The sequence below is a fragment of the Triturus cristatus genome, chromosome 8, assembly GCF_964204655.1.
Source record: "Triturus cristatus chromosome 8, aTriCri1.1, whole genome shotgun sequence".
In the NCBI taxonomy this organism is placed as follows: Eukaryota; Metazoa; Chordata; class Amphibia; order Caudata; family Salamandridae; genus Triturus; species Triturus cristatus.
In genome coordinates this window covers 1,161,047,089-1,161,063,479 of record NC_140591.1, presented here as the reverse complement: position 1 = coordinate 1,161,063,479, position 16,391 = coordinate 1,161,047,089, and positions in this window count along the sequence as shown.

Sequence of the window (16,391 nt, the reverse complement as noted above, 5' to 3'; positions counted from 1 at the left end):
AATCCTATGGCTACGCAGCATAATAATATTGTATATGAACAGAGAGGAGCAATATATCACTGTGTATTGTATGAAACAAATGTGAAAAGGAAGATGCTGAGAAGGAAATGGAAAAGAATAAAAAAATGTATTATGAAAAAAAAAAATCATACTTTTAAGATGGGTTACATACATTTTCATAGCAATCACATTCTGTTATACAACAAAAAGAGAAAAAACCTGTTGTTGTATTAAAAGTCAGAATCGCCCAGCCCCGGCGCCCTCCCCATCTATCTAGTCAGAACCCCCCCGCTCCCCCTATAGTCTTCCCATCGCTGCCAGATTTTTTCCCATTTCTCGGGGCATCCCCGGTTTCATAGATTGTCTTTTCCGCAGCACAGCACCAGTCCATATCTTTTTTCCACTGGGAGACCCTAGGTGGTTGAATCGCCCCCCCCCCCATACCCCAGCAATATCCCTTTTAGCAACCATTGCAGCCACCTGTAGCCAGATTTTTTTATATTTGGGCCAAGACAGTTCCCCAGTCACACACAATATATGCCATCTAGCATCCAGGGGGACTTTCTGTTCCAACACATCTGACATAATACGAACTACCTTCGTCCAGCATGTCTGTATGATCAGGCAGGCCCACAGAATATGAAAAACGTTTCCCTTCTGAGTACACCCCCTCTGACACTCGTCAGTTAAGATACACCTTAATCGAAACATCAATGTGCTGGTGTAGTAGCACCTATGCAGTATCCGCAGTTGGACTAGTCTAAATCTTGCCCTGATTGCCACCTCTCTAGGACTTTTCACAGCCTCTACCCAATTATCGTCTTCTAATAGTTCCACATTGGATTCCCACGTTTCTTGCACTTTGGTTAGTAGATCTGGTGAGTTGTTTACAATTTTTTTGTATGTGCAGGACAATGCCTTCTCCGGAATTGGATCTAACAACAATCTGTCTTCTAATGGACTGTACTCGGGGATCTGATCCCCATCCTTAAGATGACTGCCCAGTGCATGTTTCAATTGTATATATTTATAATATTCCGTGGGTGCCAACTGAAATTCCGTCTGCAGCTGTGAAAACGACAACACTGCCTGTCTCCTCCGCACATCCCCCAAACGTGCAATGTCTATTAGTTTCCATTTCGAGAAGCCCTGCAGTCGACCTACCTCCCGGAGCATGTCACTGGTCCACAGAGGAGTCTGCTCCGTCAGCCGTCCTGCCCAGCCCAGCCCAGAAATCAAGTAGCCTTGATCCATGCAATTCGTACTAGTTGAGTATGTGGGGGCAGTTTGTCCTGTCTCACCCTTCCATATAATGCCCGCAAGTAACTGTCTGCCCCATGGCCCAGTGGTCGACCCTATATGCCAGATCAATCCTATCTACAAAGGCCCAGTCATTAATGACCATGAGTTGTGACGCCCAATAGTACTTTTGAAGGTCTGGGATGGCTAAACCTCCCTTGTACACTCCTTTCTGCAGTTTGGCAAGTTTTATCCGTGCACCCCCCGTCCCATAGCAACGTTCTTAGCTCGCTATCTACATCCCTAAAGAATTTGTCTGGTAATTGACAGGGGGTCTTTTGTAAGACATATAATATCCGAACAATTTCTACATTTTTTACATAGATTAATACTTCAACATCAGGTCAGAATTTCCATGTGCTTTCAGTCCCTGAGAGATCATATATCAATTCCTTTGATGCTCCATAGGTGTTCCTAATTGTTCCTGGTGGTAGAGCCATTAGCGCTCATTCGTTGGAGACTTCCAATTTGGAGCCTCCTTTGAAGATAAACATTTTCCTCATAAAGTTATGTCTTACAATTTTATTTTCTCTTTGGGGCTGCATGACCCTTCGTCTGAGTGAGGAACAAGAAGTCTGCTGTGCATGTCACATTACTGAAGCAGGGCTTACCTTTCAGCAGATGTTTAGACCCATAGGACTGCATGTTGATGTGCAGTGGAAACGTAGTGCTCGATAGAATGTGGCCTTTGGACAAAGCAGGCTGCATCCCTGCGTGAGGCCATGCATCAGTCATGTCAGCTGCCCAACCCATTCCATTTCATCACAGGGCAAGATTGGTTAGCGAGATGTGCTGTACCCAGCCACCCCCCCTCTGTGAAAAATGGGAAAGTGTGGAATAAAGTAGCAAGGTCGGGAGAAGAATGAATGTGAGTGACATGGAATTGCTGTTGAACGTCCCTACTGTGTTGCTTGCTGTATCTAAATCACGCTCACCTGTCAGGCAACCGGACTGTCCACCTGTCACTCATACAGATACATCAACATGCAGATCGGAGATAATGCCCGGTGTATCAACAGTCCACAACACAAGTAAGCAGTGCACCCAGCTCAGTTCTGCTGAGTGCTGACTTCTTTAAAGTTCTTCTCACTCTTCTCGCTTGCTTTCTTTCGCTCATCACATCTTTTCCGTTCCCTTCTCTCCCATTTAAGTTTCCCTCTCTATAGCTCTTTAATTTCACTCTGAATTTCCTTTTCTCCCCATACTGTTTTATCCAGCCTTTAAATCCATCATAATCTGACCTAATATTCCCACTGATTTCTCCATTCCCTCTATCTGCCTCGTCTTTCCTTAAAGTCACCATTTTCAAAAGAGGTTCTGTTCTGAACTGAAAAGTCAAAAGTATAAGCTGGCATTTAAACTACATTCATTTATAACATCAATCTGTTAAGTATTTCTACCCTAACTAAAAGGCTAGTAAAGTTAAGGTATATTATGGTCAGTGCCTGCTGCTTATCATTTCACTTTCACGCTCTGCCCATTCTCTTGCAAGCTTCTCTTGACTTTTAAAGTCTGGGTTTGGTATTTATAGTGCACATGTACATGCATATATATTTGTATATCGAATATTGGAATACCTTATCCATTATGCATCCGGTTTTATGGTATTTTTTTTTTAACATTTCTTTCTGTATTTATCCGTATTTAATTTTTGGCCATTTTATCTGTATTTATCCTTATTTATTTTGTGTTTTGCGTATACATGAAGTTGTAAAACTGTTCATTTCCATATTTAACTGATAGACGTGCACTCATACTTTGTTGTCTGTCGTGTTTTAGCTATTTAAGCTGTCAAATATTACATAACAATACATCAATTGGTAAATAACAGCATTATACCATGAATGTATGTTGACATATGCCATTAATTAAAGAAGTTTCATCCTGTTTTTTAAATTCCCATGCTGTCCATCTGCTCAGCTGCTGGCCTATAATGCATGAAAAAAGCAAACACAAGGAGATGATGGACAGAGCGCTGAAACTTTTCCGACACTCACCCCCAGTCACAGATCTGGGTTAAATCCATCATCGTTCTTTAGCTCACTTCGCCCCTCAGTTCAGACCCAGCTATATGCAAATCAGTCTTGACCCTGTGCCTCATGGGAACAGTCCAGCCCAAACTGCTAAGCCAGGTCTTCCCTGAACCGGAAACAAGCATCCCTGGACCGGCTTCTGGGTAACACCCTTCATCAGCCAGGCTAGCTTGAATCGAGAGGTAAAGTGAGCAAAGGACCCATGTATGGGCATACCCTGCCAACTTAGGGCAAACAAAGCAAACACATGGAGATGATGGACGGAGCGCTGAAACATTTCAGACACTCACCCCCAGTCACAGATCTGGGTTAAATCCATCATCATTCTTTAGCTCACTTCACCATCTCAGTTCATATCCAGCTAAATGCAAATCAGTCTTGACCCTTGGCCTCATGCGAACAGTCCAGCCCAGACTAACAAGCCAGGTCTTCCCTGAAACAGAAACAAGCATCTTGGGACCGGTTTCTGGGTAACACCTTTCATCAGCCATGCTAGCTTGATTTCAGTGGCAAAGTGAGCAAGGGACCCACGTCTGGGCATACGCTGCCAACTTAGGGCTTCTTGTTTCTGGTTCAGAGAAGACCTGGCTTGGTAGTTTGGGCTGGACTGTTCCCATGAGGCACAGGGTCAAGACTGATTTGCATATAGCTAGGTCTGAACTGAGGTGGAGAAGTGAGCTAAATAATGATCATGGATTCAACCCAGATCTGTAACTGGGGGTGAGTGTCTGAAAAGTTTCAGCGCACCATCCATCATCTCCTTTTGTTTGCTCTATAATGCATGAAAGACAGCACGGATAGTCACTTTTTCTGTATTTATCAACTTTTAAAACTAAATGCAGACCGAAAACACATTGTTTCCTGTCTGTATTTATCTGTAAAAATCCGTAAAAACGGAAAACAGGGAGCCTTATTTATAACTAAGTAGGCTTGCCTGCGTGTGTGGTTTGGTTTTGCTGCAACGTAATTGTAGCTGCTATAAAACATTCCAATATATTGTTGCAGACTGCTGGAGAGGATAGCAACCCCAAGGGAAGTTTACACTGCTGAAACAAGCAGTTTCTCCCACTGAACAGACTCACAGCTGCAGTTAACAAATATTTTGTATTTACATTTTCTAATGAATGCATCATTTGATGCCTATTGTCACGCATAGATTTCTCGGACTGATAGCCACCAAGCCTTCCTGCCGGGTTCCTGCACCTATAGGGAAGATCAAGCTTGCAAGTCAAATTACTAGTTATTTTACATGTTTTATAAAGATCTCTTCCCAAATGCCTGTAAAATCCATGTTTTTTGTTGTTGTCAAGTTTTAGAGACGATGTCGTAGTAAATGCATTATGTTTTACAAAGAAATTATCTCTCCCCCATCCTAGGGAACCACTCTTTGGGAGCAATAGTGAGTCAGTCTCACTCAGGGGAAGATGTCCGAAGCCCCTATTGCCACTTATACCGACGTTGTGGTGGTGCTAGGGGCTGCGCCTTATGTACAAGGCAGAGTTAAGCCACTTAACATGGCTTAACGCTGCCTTGTACATAAGGCCCCCTTTCACGCTATGGTTAGGGTGAAAGGGGTGGGCAGTGGGTGTTGCGGTAAGCATTCCACCGAAACACCCATTCATTTTGACGCTGCCCCCTATGTACAAGGGTGGCGTGCATAGGAGGCAATGCCAAAATTAAGACCAGGTAAATCCTGGTCTTAAGTTGGCAAAACGAGGAGAAATGCATTATTTCTCCTCGTTTTTGCTTTTTCCATGTGTGCTGCCTTGTGCAGCACACATGGAAAAAGCAAAATGCCATTGTTTGATTATGAACAGGAAGGTGCCCCTTCCTGTACATAAACAAACCTTTTAGAAAAAATCAATTTTGTCACTTTCATGTGTGCTGCATGAAGCAGCACACATGAAAGTGACAGAATGGCATTTTAGGATTGTTTATGTGCAGGAAGGGACACCCTCCTACACATAAGCAATCCTCCCCTGTAAGCAGACACCCTTGCATAGTGCAAGGGTGCCTGCGTTGGCGCAAATTTGCTAAACTTAGCACCATTGCAGGGGAAACGCAAGGCTGCGATTGTATGACGTTACAACGCATGCTGTTACCCCACATGCCGTTATAACGCAAATGTTTACCCCGACTTGCTGTCGGGGGTGCGCTGGATGTTGGAATAGTATAATTTACTATTCCAACTCCAGTGTGTGCAACGGTAGGGAAGGTGTTGGAGTTAAATCCAACACCTTATAACCCCTATTGTGCTGCATGTACATATCCCCCTCAGTGCTTTAAATGGGCTGGTACTGCCCGGTACAGAGTACAAGCACTTTATTATTTTGACCGGGAGCGTACCGTCACTTCTTAAGAGAGACCTAATACTTTTAATTGGAGAGTACCGGCACTTCTCTTAAACAAGCAGGTACTCTGTTACAAAGTAGCTGCACTTCTATTTTTCCATTTCAAGCAAAGGTCTCACTTATTAGGCTCAAGTGCAAGCTGCAAACGGTATTTTAATTTACATCCTACTGCTTTCAGCGTTCACTGCTTGACTGACGTTACTTCTGTGGCTCTAAACTATAGCACTGGCACATAGTGCCAATATCGGCAACAGTAGTCAGTTTACATGCAGCACAATACATCAATAAACCACACGACACCTTGTTAGTGGAGAAAATTGCTGCAGGTTTATTTGCATAACAAATATGCCAACATGGTGGGTTATCTCACGGGCGATCCCAGGGCAGGCCAACCCCTATGCCGCCTGCCCGTCTGATGAGTCAAATTACACCGTGGCCGTCGCCAATCGGTGTTTACCAATACTTGGGAGGGGCCACCCCTCCCATCAGTGGACCACCAGTCCACTCCCTTACTCACGCCCCCCAAAAAGGTGGGCGGAGCGTTCCAGGCAGCCCCCGGTTGCTCAGACCCACAACCGGCTGTAGGACTAACGGGGCGCTGTAGTTCTTCCAGGGGACAACGCTAAAACATCCCTGGGTATCCTTGGCATAGCACCATACTGTGCTGCTGCATGAAGTACCCCTTGGTAACTTGCAGACTCTGGATCGCCCTGTAACTCCTCCTGCAACACAAAACAATAGGTTAGAAATTGTACCCCCCCCCCCCCCAATACCCTTCATTGTCCGTCCGCAGGGTACGCGGTGGGGCGGGAAAGGCGAGACGGGCAGCGGACAAGAGGCTGCTCAGTGGGCGGGGGACAGTATATGTACCCCTGTCCCCCCTCCCACTACCGGAAGTGGCCGGCCGGAAGTCCCCCTGATCCCAGCCCAGGGAGACTAAGAGAGCGACTCCAGTGCCTTCCTGTGGCACTAAGGCGGCCGCCCTGATGAGGGCCACTGTGTGGCCCCCCGGGCAGCCTTGACATAGTGCCAGTATCGGCAACAGTAGTCAGTTTACATGCAGCACAATACATCAATAAACCACACAACACCTTGTTAGTGGAGAAAATTGCTGCAGGTTTATTTGCATAACAAATATGCCAACATGGTGGGTTATCTTATGGGCCATCCCAGGGCAGGCCAACCCATATGCTGCCTGCCCGTCTGATGAGCCAAATTACACCGTGGCCGTCGCCAATCGGTGTTTACCAATACTTGGGAGGGGCCACCCCTCCCATCAGTGGACCACCAGTCCACTCCCTTACTCACGCCCCCCAAAAAGGTGGGCGGAGAGTTCCAGACAGCCCCCGGTTGCTCAGACCCACAACTGGCTGTAGGACTAACGGGGCGCCGTAGTTCTTCCAGGGGACAACGCTAAAACATCCCTGGGTATCCTTGGCTTAGCACCATACTGTGCTGCTGCATGAAGAACCCCTTGGTAACTTGCAGACTCTGGATCGCCCTGTAACTCCTCCACAGCTCTGGGGGTGGCCACTGTCACAACCAGGGCCCCCCACCAAGGTAGGCCTTTTTACTTACAACATGCTGATTACCGGGCCTCTCCCAGGTCCAGCCAAAACAAGTCTTGGCCCATACAGGACCGGAGGCCAGCATGCCCCTTCTGGACAGGTGCCCCCATCCTTTCTAAACTCCCCGTGGATTTTTGACTGATATGACCTACAACCAATAATTAGGCGTTAGTCCAATGTTACCATTGCCTGGCTGAAGAGCAATACCTATGACAAGCCACTCCTGCCAGGAAGTGCCAATGCGGGTGGAGGTAAGAGTTGACAAGCCCACCTTACTTCCTCTTTCACTCAGATATCTGAGTCTAGCACTAGTCGGAGTATGTCCATCGCATTCCGTCAGTCACCACCCTATGTGAAGCCTTGCCCTCCCAAACTTCTGCTAGTATACCAGGGAGCAGACAGGACAGAGTGAACCAGAGGGGAACCAAAGTATAAATACCTCTCTTTTTTTGAATACTGGGAATGCCAAGTGTTCTACTACTACTTTGTAGCCCAATTCTGTTTAACCCAGGGGTTTCCCCCAATCATATGGACCATATCGCCCTAGTTGGATGACAACTTCCACAACCTGCATAGCTGCCAGCCAAGGCTGATGGGCGGGAGAAATTACACGTTATCGTTACTCAGATCAATGGTACCTGTTTCATCGTACTCAAGGACGGGATACTAAGTGAACCTACCAGGATCTGCACCTGTAACCAGAGGCTGGACCCAAGCCCCTCTAAGTTCTGCCGCTCCACCTGCCTGTGAACATGAATCCCAGGGCAGACCACAGACATCGAACCCACGCTTGGCCTTGCCTGAGCTAAAACACTTCTGAAAGGCCTGGCAACAGGCTAACCACCAACATTGCATTCTGAATGTTCGCTGACAACTGCCAAGGAGAATGCGCATAACTGAAGCAACTGGTACCATGCCATCAACTTATCAATTAACCTTCTATAACTGCAAAATGCGCTCTTGTGGTTGTCCGTATTAGTGCTCCCTCTCATCCATATCAGCCCTAACCAGGCAACCCGACCCTCTTGGCACTGGCACACTCCCGCCCCAGCAGACAGAAAGTGCCTGTAGCCCCTAACCTTATGTTTATCACTGACGGTATACCAGGGTATGATGACACTCTGCTGACTCTACTGCTGAGTGCACGTTGCACCATCACAGGTATGTCTTTGCCTATTCCGTGTCTGGCTGCAAAGTTTGATGACATTGCCAGCCCCAGTCCCGGGCGAAAATAGAAGCTTTACAGCTGCTGGTGCTATTGATGGTACACGTAGCCTGTTGAAAAAGAACGTAATTCCCTTACTACTGTTGTGCACGAACCCACAACCATTGGCTCAATACCTTCCTGCTAATAATGGTTTCCTTGAAGAATGCTGACAAATCTATGTTCTGCAATGGCGGGACTGCAAGATCTAAGGAGTTTCTTGAAGGACACCTAGTTCACACCCCCAAAATTACCACTTATCGCCGAGTTGCATGCGCAAGGGCAACTTGTCAAAGTATCCAAACGCAACCAAGAAGTCTAATCTTACACTGAACAGTAACCCCAACTGGCCCTGAAGCGAGACAAACCATGCTAGGGCAACTCAGCGGCCTCCCTCAGACTTTCATGCTGGTTATAAGCTCAACAGATTGACAGCTGATAGCTCCGTCCCCTGTGTGACCCCTGCTTGCTGCCATCTTTGCCGGGGGGGGGGGTGGCCTTCAGGACTACTAAGCATGCACCATTCTACCAGTGCCTAAAAGACCTTTGTCATGCTGCCTGGCCTAATGATTCTGGCCCTGCACTAGAGGCTCCTGCTTCGGCCTTGGGTCAAAACAATTCACCAGGAACATTGCTTAGCAGACTGTGCTGCAAGGTTCTGCCTCCTCATCCATCGCATCCAGTTATGTAATCAACACTCATCAGCCACCTACAGCCAGCAGGACTAGGACTCCAAGAGTCACATCAGGAATCACAGCCACAACGCCGGGAATGGACGTGCTCACCCCAACCTACTGATGCACAGACCACTTGCATATTGCTCACAGTATGGCTGAGACAAGAGAGGCTGTTAATTTAAAGCCCTATTAGATGAACGTTAGACAGACCCGACAGGGAGCATTGTTAGACCCGGCCTTGTGGCATGGCCATCCCTGACCCCTGGCCACACCCCCTGACCCGTACACCTCATTCAGTCCCCAGTACGCGGCCTAGCCGGTCCTGCCCACCAGGACCCACACACACCCAACCCGGGCTTCCCTGTCCGTGCCCTCCATCTCCCCAGCACCACCGGGCCCGCGTGCCCACTTCCTGCACCTACGATGGCCGCCCGGCCCCAGCACAACCCCGGCCTAGAGGCGCCACCCCGGCTGGGGAACATCGCGCTCCCATAGAGTGAGAGAGGGAGGAGCAGTTTCCATCACACCTCTGACCTCCCCTCGGGAGATGGGTTTCGATCGGCCCTCTGGCCTCCCTGAGGGCTGGCTCCACGCCTGCTGGGTGTCTGGGACTCCTCCCGACCCGACCCTGAAAGGATCAAAGGACGACATGGCAGGAAGCTCCAACGAGCGACCCCCAGGTGCTAAGACCCCTGCCTACACAGACTACGGACATCAAAGAGGAGCTGACCTATATCAAAGGGTGCTCTGGGGCTATCTGGCAGATTCGACTCTGGAACGACGAGAGCCCTGCTGACGTGGTCGCGGCTCCCTGGCAACCTTGGAACACCTGAGCCCTGCTGAGTGACTCGCGGCTCCCCTGAAGATCGTAAGACCTCCGAACTTGTGCTGAGCCCTGCTGAGTGACTCGCGGCTCCCCTGAAGATCGTAAGACCTCCGAACTTGTGCTGAGCCCTGCTGAGTGACTCGCGGCTCCCCTGAAGATCGTAAGACCTCCTAACTTGTGCTGAGCCCTGCTGAGTGACTCGCGGCTCCCCTGAAGATCGTAAGACCTCCGAACTTGTGCTGAGCCCTGCTGAGTGACTCGCGGCTCCCCTGAAGATCGTAAGACCCCCGAACTTGTGCTTGAGCCCCGCTGAGTGACTCACGGCTCCTAAAGACTCCTCTGGTCTGGCTGGACCGCAGCGTATCCCCCGGCTCGAGGATTGTGAGCTGTGCGTTGGGTACGCCCCTGCATCCATCCAGATCCCCCAAAGACTGTCCCGCTACCCCCTTCCCTACCGAGACTCTCTGAGCCCGAGCTCTATTTTGTACATATCTACCTGGGTGATCATAAAGATCTGACGAAACTGAATAGATAAAGATCTGTTCCCAAGAACCTACCGTGTGGTGTCTCTTTGTCGTGTGGTGCCGTGTGTGCGATCCTAGATACGAGACTCTTCCCCTGAGGAGTCTCCCGCCAGTGCCCGGCTACGATACCCCGAGGGTATGTCTCAGAGTGTTCAGGTAACCTCCCTGACTCCCCTGGGGTCGCCTTCTAACATTGGTGGCAAGCGACAGGATTCGGGCCCATCATCTAGAGATCGTACCATGAGCAGCGGACGCACCACCGGCAAAAACGGCAGAAGAAAACGACATGAGCCTCGCAGAAACCAACGCGAGTTCTGTGTTCCAGGCGGAACAACTGGAAGAGTACACGCACAAAGAACTGAAGCAATTCTGCATAGAACTAAAAATCGCTACCACTGGTCTCAACACCAAAGAAGATATGCAGAAGGCACTGAAAGCTTGGGTGGAATCCGGAGCCCCCCGCCCAGAAGGAGCGGTGGAGCTCCACGACGAAGCTGGACTCTCCCCAAGAGAAAGCAGCAGCAACCAGGTACGAAGCTTCGTACCAGACGGGGGTCTATCCCCGGAAAAACTCGCAGACAGAGAGAGAAGTCGCAATCACGAACTCGAAGTGGCCAAACTAAAAATTGAGGGCGAGTTGAAATTAGCTGAGAAAAAGCTAGCAGTGGAACATATGCGAGTACAAGACGAACTAGAAGAAAAGAAACTCCAACGAGAGCACGAAGGACGAAAACTTCAACTGGAGCACGAACGAAGCTTGAAAGAAATCGAGCTCAAGTCAAGGAGAGAAGAAAATCGACCCCCGGAGAACCGGGGGGAGCCACCACAGGCGGAACAGAAGGTCCACATCCCCAAAGATGTGGTCAAGGAATATTACAAGAACGATGACATCCAACAATGGTTCAAGGCCTACGAGGTCGCCATGACCTCCCACCGAGTCCCGCAGAAAGATTGGGGGGCCGGGTTGTGGGGACGATTTTTGAGCGAGGGGAGAGACACCCTGCTCGACCTCCCATCCTCCATGCAGACCTCCTACAGTCACATGAAGGAGGCCCTCCTCACAAGGTACGGCCTCACCCCGGAGATGTACAGCCAGCGGTTCCGGGACTGCAAGAAGATCCCCGGTACCACGTGGGTGGAGTATGTGAACTTTTTCAGCCGTGCATTCGACGGGTAGATTAAGGGCAGCAAAGTCACCAGCCTGGACGAACTAACCGACCTCATGTTATGGGAACACCTGGCGGCGAACTGCTTTGTGGAGCTACGCCAGCATCTGCTCGACAGCAAGCTCACGAATCCGAGGAAGCTGGCTGTCGAGGCGGATCGCTGGACCAACACCCGGGTCTCCCGGGGCCCTGTAGGAGAATACCCCCGAGCCAGTCAGGGACCACCTCGCCAGAGAGGGGGGGGAACCAGGGAGGGCAGAGGGAATCCCCATCCAGTCCCCTGAAAAGCCAACCTCCGCACTTCCCGGCACCCCCACTCGCTGTATCCGGTCCACCGGTGAGACGGGGGCACCGGGTGACCATCACTTGTTTCCGTTGCCAGAAGCCCGGGCATTACGCCAATGACCCTGAATGCCCCATGGCCCTGCGCGTCCCCACTACAGCCCCTCCCGCCAGACAGATAGCTAACGTAGCCCTAGGGGAGGAGATTGAGGAGACTGTAGAATGGGAACCCGCCGCCATGGCCTTGGTATCATTAGGAGACAGAGAAATGGTCCCTGGGAGCCTCCTGCCCTCCAACACGAAGAAATATGGGCAGCTAGTGACAATCAATGGCCAACAGGTAGAGGCCCTCCGTGACACCGGGGCGAGCATCACCGGTGTCCTCAGCCACTTAGTCCACAAAGACCAGATCCTCCCCAATGTATTTTGCCCTGTAATTGCAGCTGACAACACGGAGAGTCTCTGTCAGGTAGCCCTGATGCCTTTCGAATGGGGTGGAATGGTCGGTAAATTGAAAGTAGCCGTAAGAATCTCTCAGCCGGTCGACTGTCTCCTGAGAAACGACCTGGAAAGTTCCCCCTGGCAGCAAGTCGAGCGCAAGGCCCACCTAGGGATGATGGGTCTCCCCGAGTGGGTGTGCGCCACCACCCGATCTATGGCGGCCCGACTGCCCCCCCTGGGGGAAGTCGAGGACGCACCTGCCAAGGAGGACAGGATTGCCCCAGCTGAGGTCCCCCACATGAAGAATCTGTCGCCAACGACGGACCCCTACCGTCCGATCCCGCACAGATCGCAGATTTAAGCGTTCTGCCCGAGTTGGCCCAGTGGCGCCACAAGGGGGGCCCCTCCCGTGAGGGGTTCTGCCAAGAGCAAGCTACCTGTCCCTCCCTGGTTGGACCCCGGCAGCAAGCAGAGACCCAAGCCGCGGGCGACCAGTCTGGGACACACCGGCTATATTGGGAAAATGACCTTTTGTACAGTGAGCAGAAGTCGGTGGAGCTAGGATCAGCCCAGTTGCTGGTGGTACCCCTACGCTTCCGAGACTTCCTCCTGGGCTTGGCCCACGATGTCCCCCTCGCAGGCAACTTGGGCCACGACAAAACATACAGTCGCCTAGTGACTCACTTTTACTGGCCGAAAATGAAAGCAGATGTAGAAACCCACTGCAAGTCCTGTCCCACGTGCCAGGCTAGTGGGAAAAGTGGAGGAAAGCGCAAGGCTCCCCTCCAACCCTTCCCGGTCGTCAATACCCCGTTTGAACGGGTAGGGATCGACATCGTGGGTCCCCTGGACCCCCCGACCTCCCAAGGTCACCGCTTCATCCTCGTCCTAGTGGACCATGCCACCCGATACTCGGAGGCCATCCCCCTACGCACCATCACCGCCCCCATGGTGGGCCGGGCGTTGATGGGGATCTTTTCCCATGTGGGTTTTCCACGCGAGGTCGTAAGCGACCGCGGGACGAACTTTATCTCTAAATACATGACGTCCCTGTCGCAACAATGTGGAGTGTCCTATAAGTTCACCACACCGTACCACCCCCAAGGGAATGGCCTAGTAGAGGGGTTTAACCGGACTCTGAAGGGGATGATCGCAGGCCTGGAAGAGCCCCTCCGGCGCAAGTGGGACGTCCTGCTCCCCTGCCTTTTGTTCGCCTACCGGGAAGTCCCCCAGAAATCCCTGGGGTTCAGCCCCTTTGAGTTACTCTACGGGCACCCCGTCCGGGGGCCCCTCAGCTTGGTCAAGGAAGGGTGGGAGGCGGCGCCCCGAGACCCCCCCCGAGATGTGTTCCGATACGTCCTGACCCTCCCAAACCAGACTAGGAAGTTTCGAGAAATGGCCGAGGCCAACCTGGAGGCGAGCCAAGAAGAAATGAAACGCTGGTACGACCAGAACGCCACTCTGGTCGAGTTCCAGCCGGGCCAGCAGGTATGGGTCATGGCCCCCGTGAAACCTTGCGCCCTCCAGGATAAATGGACCGGGCCCTTCAAAGTCGTTGAGCGGAAGAGCCACGTCACGTACTTGGTGGACGTCTAGACCCCTCGGGACCCCCTTCGGGTCCTTCACGTGAACCGCCTCAAGCCCCACTTTGTGCGGACGGAGCTGAGTCTGCTGCTGGCCACAGATGACGGGGCCGAGGAGGAGTCAGATCCCCTCCCTGACCTCCTGTGGACTGAGGAGAAGGATGGCTCCGTGGAAGGAGTGAACCTCTCTCCATCCCTCACTTCCCAGCAACGCGAAGACTGCCGCAAGCTCTTAGGGCAATTCCCTGACTTATTCTCTCTCGTCCCCAAAGTCACCGACTGGTGTGTCCATGACGTGGACACCGGAGACAGCCCGCCGGTGAAGCAACGAGCCTACCGAGTACCTGATCGAGTCCGGTCCTGCATCCAGGCCGAGGTCTCGAAGATGTTGACCTTAGGGGTGATCGAACCCTCAGACAGCCCCTGGGCCAGCCCCGTGGTACTGGTCCCGAAAGCAGCAGCCCCCGGTGTCGCCCCAGAACTCCGATTCTGTGTGGACTACCGGGGACTCAATGAAGTCACCCGAGCCGACGCTCACCCCATCCCCCGAGCAGACGAGCTCATTGACCGCCTCGGGTCGGCTCGTTTCCTCAGCACATTCGATCTGACCTGCGGATACTGGCAAATTGCGCTCACGGAAGGAGCCAAGGAGTGGTCCGCCTTCTCCACCCCGGATGGGCACTATCGCTTTCGCGTGATGCCCTTCGGGATGAAAAATGCCCCGGCCACTTTCCAGCGACTGGTGAATAGAGTCCTGGCCGGGCTGGAAAAGTTCAGCACCGCATATCTCGACGATATCGCGGTTTTCAGTTCCGAGGTGTAGGCAGGTGCTAAGACCCCTGCCTACACAGACTACGGACATCAAAGAGGAGCTGACCTATATCAAGGGGTGCTCTGGGGCTATCTGGCATATTCGACTCTGGAACGACGAGAGCCCTGCTGACGTGGTCGCGGCTCCCTGGCAACCTTGGAACACCTGAGCCCTGCTGAGTGACTCGCGGCTCCCCTGAAGATCGTAAGACCTCCGAACTTGTGCTGAGCCCTGCTGAGTGACTCGCGGCTCCCCTGAAGATCGTAAGACCTCCGAACTTGTGCTGAGCCCTGCTGAGTGACTCGCGGCTCCCCTGAAGATCGTAAGACCTCCGAACTTGTGCTGAGCCCTGCTGAGTGACTCGTGGCTCCCCTGAAGATCGTAAGACCTCCGAACTTGTGCTTGAGCCCCGCTGAGTGACACGCGGCTCCTAAAGACTCCTCTGGTCCGGCTGGACCGCAGCGTATCCCCCGGCTCGAGGATTGTGAGCTGTGCGTTGGGTACGCCCCTGCATCCATCCAGATCCCCCAAAGACTGTCCCGCTACCCCCTTCCCTACCGAGACTCTCTGAGCCCGAGCTCTATTTTGTACATATCTACCTGGGTGATCATAAAGATCTGACGAAACTGAATAGATAAAGATCTGTTCCCAAGAACCTACCGTGTGGTGTCTCTTTGTCGTGTGGTGCCGTGTGTGCGATCCTAGATACAAGACTCTTCCCCCTGAGGAGTCTCCCGCCAGTGCCCGGCTACGATACCCCGAGGGTAGGTCTCAGAGTGTTCAGGTAACCTCCCTGACTCCCCTGGGGTCGCCTTCTAACAAGCATCATGTGAAATGAGGTAGGGACCACCACACCCGCCTGTGAATCAGCCCAGGTGAATATTGCCATGGCCCCTACTAAGCCCTTAAAGATCACCATCAACAACCTGCAGTGGCCAGGTGGCAGGCACCCAGCGGGACCATCAAATCCCAATTACTCTCCAACACCTTGCCGCCTGGCGGCACTCCCTGCTGCAGGTATCTTGTTGCCACCACAACTCGCCCCTCTTGACCCGTAAAAAATTACATCGCAGAAATTGTGTGATCACCTCTCATCGGGGGGTCGGTGGAACGTATAACATGCGTCCCGAATGTACAATATACGTAAAGGTGTGCAGGCGTATAGGAATCAGAACCTAATAGTAACTGTGCATAGGACCTAGTATTCAAAACTGTGACCTATAGAATATGGATGGTGCTTTGCAGCACAGCTTGGCCCATCTGATCAACTTTACAAACCCTGGAAGCAAGCCTTTGTTGGTTACCCTCAGATCCTAGCCGTGCACGCCTTAACCCAGGGAGTTCCCTTACTAACGGAGCATGTGTCTAGACAGAACTAACCTCTGCATCCCCCTTCCGGATTACGATATATGTGCATAATGCTAGCCGGCTTACCGCTAAGTGTCCCAGGTCATGAAATGCTATATCCAACCACATTATCTACGTTCTCTGACCGCAAGTGAAAGGATAATGTATTCACCAAACCCAATGTAAACTAAAATTGCAAGCAGCACTTGTCAGGAGACATTCAACATCTGTCAATGAAGCGCGGCAAACGTGGCAATCGAACTTAGAGAGCTGACACGC